This window comes from Felis catus, chromosome B2 (assembly GCF_018350175.1).
Source record: "Felis catus isolate Fca126 chromosome B2, F.catus_Fca126_mat1.0, whole genome shotgun sequence".
Lineage (NCBI taxonomy): Eukaryota > Metazoa > Chordata > Mammalia > Carnivora > Felidae > Felis > Felis catus.
The window spans coordinates 18939095-18946199 of NC_058372.1; the positions used below are offsets into that span (position 1 = coordinate 18939095).

Sequence of the window (7105 nt, forward strand, 5' to 3'; positions counted from 1 at the left end):
CAGCAATTGACAAAAATCTCGTGAAATCTCAAAAGGTGTTAATATTCTGGAAACTTAGACTCACTAGAAGTCATTAAACTAGAAGTTTGGTTGAAAGATGAGTGCCAATTTCTCCCATTCTTTTATTTTTCAAGACAAAATTCTGTATCTTTCCATATATAGCCTTTCTCTTCCTTCTAAATCTCAGCCTAGGGGAGATTTCCAGAATGAGTCATTTATTTCCATCACTTCCAGACATGATTTATGCCTCCTCAATTTTTTTTTAGAATTTTTAATCTCTCATAGAGCATTTAAAACTTCTTAGTTGTAGGCCACGTGGATGACTTAATCAATTAAGCTCCCGACTTTTGATTTCGGCTCAGGTCATGATCTCACCATCATGGGATTGAGCCCTTAGATGGGCTCGATCCTGACTGTTGAGCCTGCTAGGGATTTCCTCTCTCCCTCTCTCTCTTCCCTTCCCCTGCTCACACACACTCTCTTTCAAAATCAATAAATAAACTTAAAAAAAAAAACTTCATTGTAAATGGGAATTATTTATATATGTGTCTCACTTCCCTTACTAAATTGAAATTTCGTGGAACCCAAGATGATATAATTTAACCTGTATATCTCCCAACATCTGGCTTGAACGAGGGACTCAAAAACATTGTTGAATAATGAAAAAGGACCTAGTTTTAAAGCACAAATGATACCCACCGATTTCTTTTATGATTGTAAAAAATAATTGGGAAACATTCCCTGGTCCTGTAAGAGGAAGATATTAAATTAAATAGAGTCCCTTTTTTATGCCATTAAACCATTATTAGTCCAGTCAAAATAATATTTCTTTACTTGTTGAGCTGTTTAATAAGACAATTAATTATCATATAATAGCTTTGGAGTAAAGGTTTATATGCGTGCAAAGGGGTATTATTCCAGGAGAGTTATGACATAGGCAATCTTTGGCTTGTGGGTGGAGTGGGTGGATGATATGATAAGATAGCAGCTGAAAAAACTTCAGTAAATTAGGAAATAAGGAATTACAACTTGCATTGTGGGAAGCTGGTGGAGAGTTCACCTTGCCTACACTTCTGATGGAGTGGTCTTAGAATTTTTTTTTTTTTTTAATTACGTACAAGAGCTGTCGTTTTGCATATCCATTTTGGATCTGGCCAAAATGAATCAATTTCAGCAGCTTCAAAGAGCTAAAGAGGCATGTTTAGGCATGGCAAAAACAAAACAAAAACCGGGTGCCTTCAACACTGAACCAATTCAAATCACTTAATTCACGTACGTGTTCCTTCGACAAATACGTATGTGGGGCCCCTTCTGAACCAGGCTCTATTCCCTTTTTCTCACAAAGCTTACATTTGGGTGCAGGAAGACAAGAAACAAGTAACTCTAGAGTGTGGTTGCTAGTAATACTTTCAGTAAGAGTGGTGCTGAAAATAAAGCACAGGGTATGGCTGAGGATACAAATGTTATTTCATACGGGGCGAGGTCAGGAGAGATGCACTGATAAGGTGACATGTGAGCAGCATTTTAAAGGAATGGAGTGTGCTACTAGGTATCTTGGAAAGATTCACGCAACAGCCATTGCAAAAACTCATGCAGGAGCATGCTCAGTGTTTGGTAAGTTCACCCTAGCCGCTGCTAATTCTCCTTCCTAGATTTTCAGCCAATTTATACTCCCTAACTAAGGTTTAGGGGGAAAAAATTCGTTAGGGTATAAGAAAAATGATAATTTGTATAGTTTTGTTCATTTCAGTTAAGGCAAAAATGTTTGAGCAACTGAACTTTGGGGGTTACTTACCCTGAATATAAAGTAAAACACTCAAACATACACACGCATACATACACATACAGACAACTTCTCCCTGTATCGTTTGCTTGCCTTACGCTTTGGTATTTTTCTACCGTTGGAGAAAATGAAGCCAAAAGTATGGGATAAGAACCAAGTCTGAGTCACCAGTATGGTGGTGGTGATTTTAGATGAGTATTTGCTGATAGAGAGCTCACAGCACATCAAAGCAAAGGTAGGGGTGCTGGTGGCATAAATATTTTAGAAAAAAAGAGCAAGTCATTTCTTGGTGGCATTGAAGGGAAGAAAAAGAGGCACCTTTTCAATTTGAAGATCTGGGTATATTGTGCAATTCTTTGGCCACGGTTTATATATTTTATGAAATCTGACTGTAAAATTAAGGTTTTTTTTCTTTCTGTATCTATAAAGAGAGAAGCACAGGAATGGAAAATACGGCTGGCCACGTCATTATGAGTGCTTTCGTCTTCAACAAATGCATTTGCCACCTGTAGGATTTATCTCCAAAAGCAGCTGGCGGCTGGAGCAAAGTTTAGTTTTTTTTCCCTTCCCTTTCTCCTTTCTGTCATCTTTTGAATCTCATCTCCGCTCCTGATGTCAGATTTGTAGCGAAACGTTTTCACCTTATAGTCCTCTCTTCCTATGCCAGCGGTTCCCATGCACAGTGCAAACACAGGAGTGTGTGGGGGGGGGCGGGGATGGGGACTGGAGACGGGGAGGTGGGAGTGGGTACGGGGAGCTGCTCCATGCTTGCACACTCTCTGAAAGAAATCTGTAGTTGTTCCCAAGTAGGTGCATCTGTGCTATTATCAGATATAGAATGTACAGAAACCTTGGGAACACTGCTAAGACCTGGGACCTTCTACTTGCATGAAATGACCTGTAACTCTTTCTTTCACTTACTTCCATTCCCAAGGCCTTTGACACATGTCAGAACCAGAAGTCCTTTGTGGCCTCCTCGCGCCTTACTTAAGAATTTTGCAGCAGTGCTATGAAAAGCACATATATCTGCGAATAGATATGAGATATAAAATTGTGGGGGTTACTAACATTAGAGATATTCCCAACAGCAAAACTGATTATCTAATGTGTATACAGGCACATAAAGATATATATTAGCTTTCCCAAATTGCATAATTTCTACCCAAATTAAGCACAGGTAATTTTGTTCAGAAGTATGGCTTTCTGGCAATGCAACATAGTTTATTACCTTTCTCTAAATTGATTCAAATTTACTTAAGTGCTCCTTCTATACTCCTAATGGTTGTGTTAAAGAAAGAAACAACAAAGGCATAATCGTCTTGCTTACCTAATTTATTTATGGGTAATCTTCTATTAATTTTTTGCCCTTTTATTTCAAAGCAACATACAAAATGAAGAAACTTGCAAAATTGCTGAGATCTATAGTTTGCATGGAAATAAAAATATCTTGATGAAAATTGAAAACATTATCAAATGTGTAATATTTGCTTCAAAACTTCTGATAGTATCTCAGCGTTTAGTGTTTAAGCCAAGGTCATAGGTGAGATTTTTATGTGAGCCAAGTATGTCTCTGTCCAGAAAGTGGAAACTACGGATGAATCAAGGAAAAATGTAAATCCATTTTTATATTTGGAAAATCAAACCAAGTCCTGCCATGTTTTTTCCATCCTGTGAACAAGAATTACTATTTTTTACTAGACCCAAATCTTGGAAATGTTGCCATTTTTTAAAATCTACACTGGAATACATGATATTGTGGTACTACAGACACATTTAGTCAGACATTTGCATTCATTGATTCTAAAGAAAGGCGTTGCTTTCTAAGACAACACAAAACATCCATCTTACAGAGACCTAGTTTTTTAGTGACATAGTCTCTCCCAATGAAATGGCGAATAAAATCACCATCAACAAGACACAACTTATTTGGAGTTCTAAGCTTTAAATACCCAAGAGACCAAATGGATTATCCAGTATGACCTAATTTCCTGACCCTGGTTCCCTCTTGCCGACTTTCCACACTTGTAAAGAGAGTGCAAATTCCAGTGAGGAAAGAAAAGAAATCCACCCCCAAGAGCAGGCCTGTTAAAAATGTATCTATGCAGTAAATGTATGTACCACTGTGTAATTATAATAACATAAACAAATCCACTATAAGGACATTCACATCAGACCTAATTTCATGCTGAACTATTATAATGCAATTAACAGCCTCATAGTCCTATTTTAATTAAGCTCTGTTGTGAAATATGCAGCATTTGAACCTGTTCCGGCCTGTTTCGTCTATCATTTTATTACCGCCCTTAACTTGTTTTTCTGCTGAACGATGAGTTTCATTTAAGGATTACAGTTTGCGGGTCTGGCATTTTGTGGGTTCTTCTAAGCCACTGTGTGTCCAGATTGAGCTCTTCAGAGGCGTACTTCCTGGGCCGTCCTGGAAGGGAAGGGACAGAGTCGATTGGTTTTATGAAAGAGATTTCAGATGACAGGAGAGTTCACTTCAGACTCAGTAGGGCACAGTAGCTGTCTTCTGGCCTATCATTTCCAGAAATACTGAGTGAACTCCAATTTTCCAGGGATATTACTCAGACTGCCAAATAGTTTAACCATTCCTCACTAGGAAATGGAAAACAAAGGCATCTATAGAAAATGCACTTTATAGAAAAATCATATCCTGCTTCCTTCCTTTGATCCCTCACCTACCCTAGGCAAGAATGTCTAGGTTGTCTGGTATTTGCCTTAACAAATCTTTCCCTTCCTCTATTTGGATTGCCTTCATGGTCTGAAAAAAAATCAAATGAGAAATATTGCACGTGAATATTTATCAACTATCAAAAGGCAGTTTGCTGAGAAGCTTGTTACTCTACAGCTAGTTTTAAAGAAATAGAGCGAAAAGTCAAAGAGGACATAGTCGCCAAGAATCACGTTCGCTCACATAGGTTATTCAGGCTTGAGCCAAAGGACCAAAGAAAAATCGAATGGTGATTTCCTCATCACTCCTCACCTCTGTGTCCATCCATCTGATCTGCCTTTCTTCAGATTTAGTTCCCGTTGTAAAAATCCATGTTCTTCTTCTTTTTTTAATTTTTTTTTTTTTTTACCTTGCCCTACTTTCTTAACCCTAGGGAGGATTTTAAGAAGGTTTCAAAGCTAAGCATCCCCAACTGCTTCAGGCTGTCTTTGGTTGTAAGTCAGAATATAAAGCAATTACCCGTAGGGTAGGATGCGTTCATGGCCAATGGGAGAATGTTCAATATATCAGCAGGTAACCGAAAATATTCTCTTCTGCGTGAACATCTGGTTCAGATTCTTAACCATTTCTAGTGAGGTTTTATGGGTCTCTTTCCCTCACCTCTGCTGTGCTCTGCCTTCTTTTCCATAAGGAGCGTGTACCCATACAGCAAAATAATGGGGTTTAACCTGATCCACATGCTTTGCTGTTGACAGGTATTCGATTATCCTATCTTAAGAACCGCTAGCTAGAAATCCTAAAAACGACCCCAATTGCTTTAGTGTTACAACTTTATGGTCCAAAAGAAGGGAGAATAACACACCCTGGTATTTTTTCTGGTTGATCTTTGATTCAAAGAACCTCAAGACAATTCCACGGGGTATGGTAGACTTAATGTCCTCAGTGCTTTTGTTAAAATTGTTGTAATGTTTGTTTATTTCTGAGAGCCAGAGAGAGACGGGACATGAGCGGGGGAGGGGCAGAGAGAGGGGGGGATGCCCGCAGGGCTTTTGACACTGCTTCTGTTCCTGGTTTTCGTGACGACCTGTGCCACACTCTTTTTGAGTCAAAAGAGGGTGTTTATAGAGCTTCCACCCAGGATAAAACAAAAACAAAACAAAAACAAAAACAACCAAAAAAATTAAAAAAAAAAAAGCAAAACCGAAAACCAGCTTCCTTCGGATTCTTCCAGACAAGCACCTAACTCAAGGGAAAACTCCGCGTCCATGGTCATGTTCGGACACATCCCCATTCTTCAGCCACACGCGAACACACCAAGATAATAGTGTTTTACGTGATCAAACGTTTAATGATCAAATGTTAATAGTGTATTACGTGATCAAACGGTGTAATCAGAGGTGCATGGGCTTCGGAGTGAGACCAACCTGGGTTCAAATATCAGAGTGACTTGATTATTGTTGGGGTCTCATGTCTTTTCCCCATCTGAGCATGTGAGAAAATTAAGGAAACCCAGGAACCAGACCGAAGGCCACAAACATGCCAGCCTCATCACTGATAAAGCCATTTGGAAGATACGGGCCTAGATCAGCTGCCAGGTGGGCTTGTTAATGCATCACCCCATAAGGAAGGAGACTCGACAAGAGACAGAGTTGGAATGCAAGGTCGATCTCAGAAGAGGATCCTCTTGTTAAACCTAGACTATGGATGGGCAGAGAATATGAGTGCTTCCCAGAGGCAGCTTGGATGTAACAGAACAAAAGGGAAGGGATGGGGGCGGGGGGGGCGGGGGGGCGGTATTCTGATTTCTTATTCCGAGTTCACCAGGGAGAGAATAAGTAAAGTTGTGGAGAGAAGCCAGGAGTGTAGGGCTAACTGAGGTGAATAAGGATAATGAATAAGGATTATCTCTTAGTAAATATCATCACATCACTGTGTCTCCAGACAAGTTGCTTAACATTTCTGAGCCTTAGTTTCCTAATCTAGAAAAAGGGAATAATACACCAATTTGGCAGACTTGCAACGTTAAATAAAAATATACATACAGACGTGTGTGTGCGTGTGTGGTGTGTGTTAACCGCCCATGTTAAGACCTGCCACTAAATATTGTTGACTTACTTTCAAGTCCACCTACCTCTTTCTTCCTAGACACTTAGATCAAAGATGTCTCGGGGCAGAGAGCCACTTATGCTCTCTTCCCTAGGATTAGAAATGGTTAAAAAGGAGAGGACCAAGGAAGTGCGTCATCCAAGTGAATAAAAACTATTTAAGAAATCTCCTCGGTACGTTTTCCTGCCCAGATCCTGAAGATCACTTACCATTTGAAATGAGTCGGCTTCCACAGTAGGAGTTGCTGCTCCGCAGACAAATGTGTACATCTTCATAGACCTGTAGGCGGACAAACGGTGTCCAGGACTGCCACACGGGTTCGTTTCATATTGCATTTCCAAGACAGAGAGGCTCTCATCTATCAAGGCTCCAATCTAACTCCCGTATCACCCGGTACTTTGTGGAAGGCGCGGAGGCTCTATGGGTCTCCCGGACATGCCATGCTTGTTCCCGTCTCATTCATTGTATTCTGCTTTTCCCGAAGCTCCATCTTTTACATCCAGAGGCTGGGAAACATCAGTGAA

General features: G+C 40.0%; 1 long non-coding RNA gene across 1 annotated transcript; it reads right to left on the minus strand.

Moving 5' to 3' along the window:
- Positions 1–4055: 4055 nt before the first annotated feature.
- LOC109499575 lies at positions 4056–6903 on the minus strand. Its single transcript, XR_002156906.2, has 2 exons — positions 6791–6903; positions 4056–4217 (listed from the first exon to the last, which is right to left on the minus strand). It is a non-coding gene; the product is annotated as an uncharacterized LOC109499575 (long non-coding RNA).
- Positions 6904–7105: the final 202 nt, after the last annotated feature.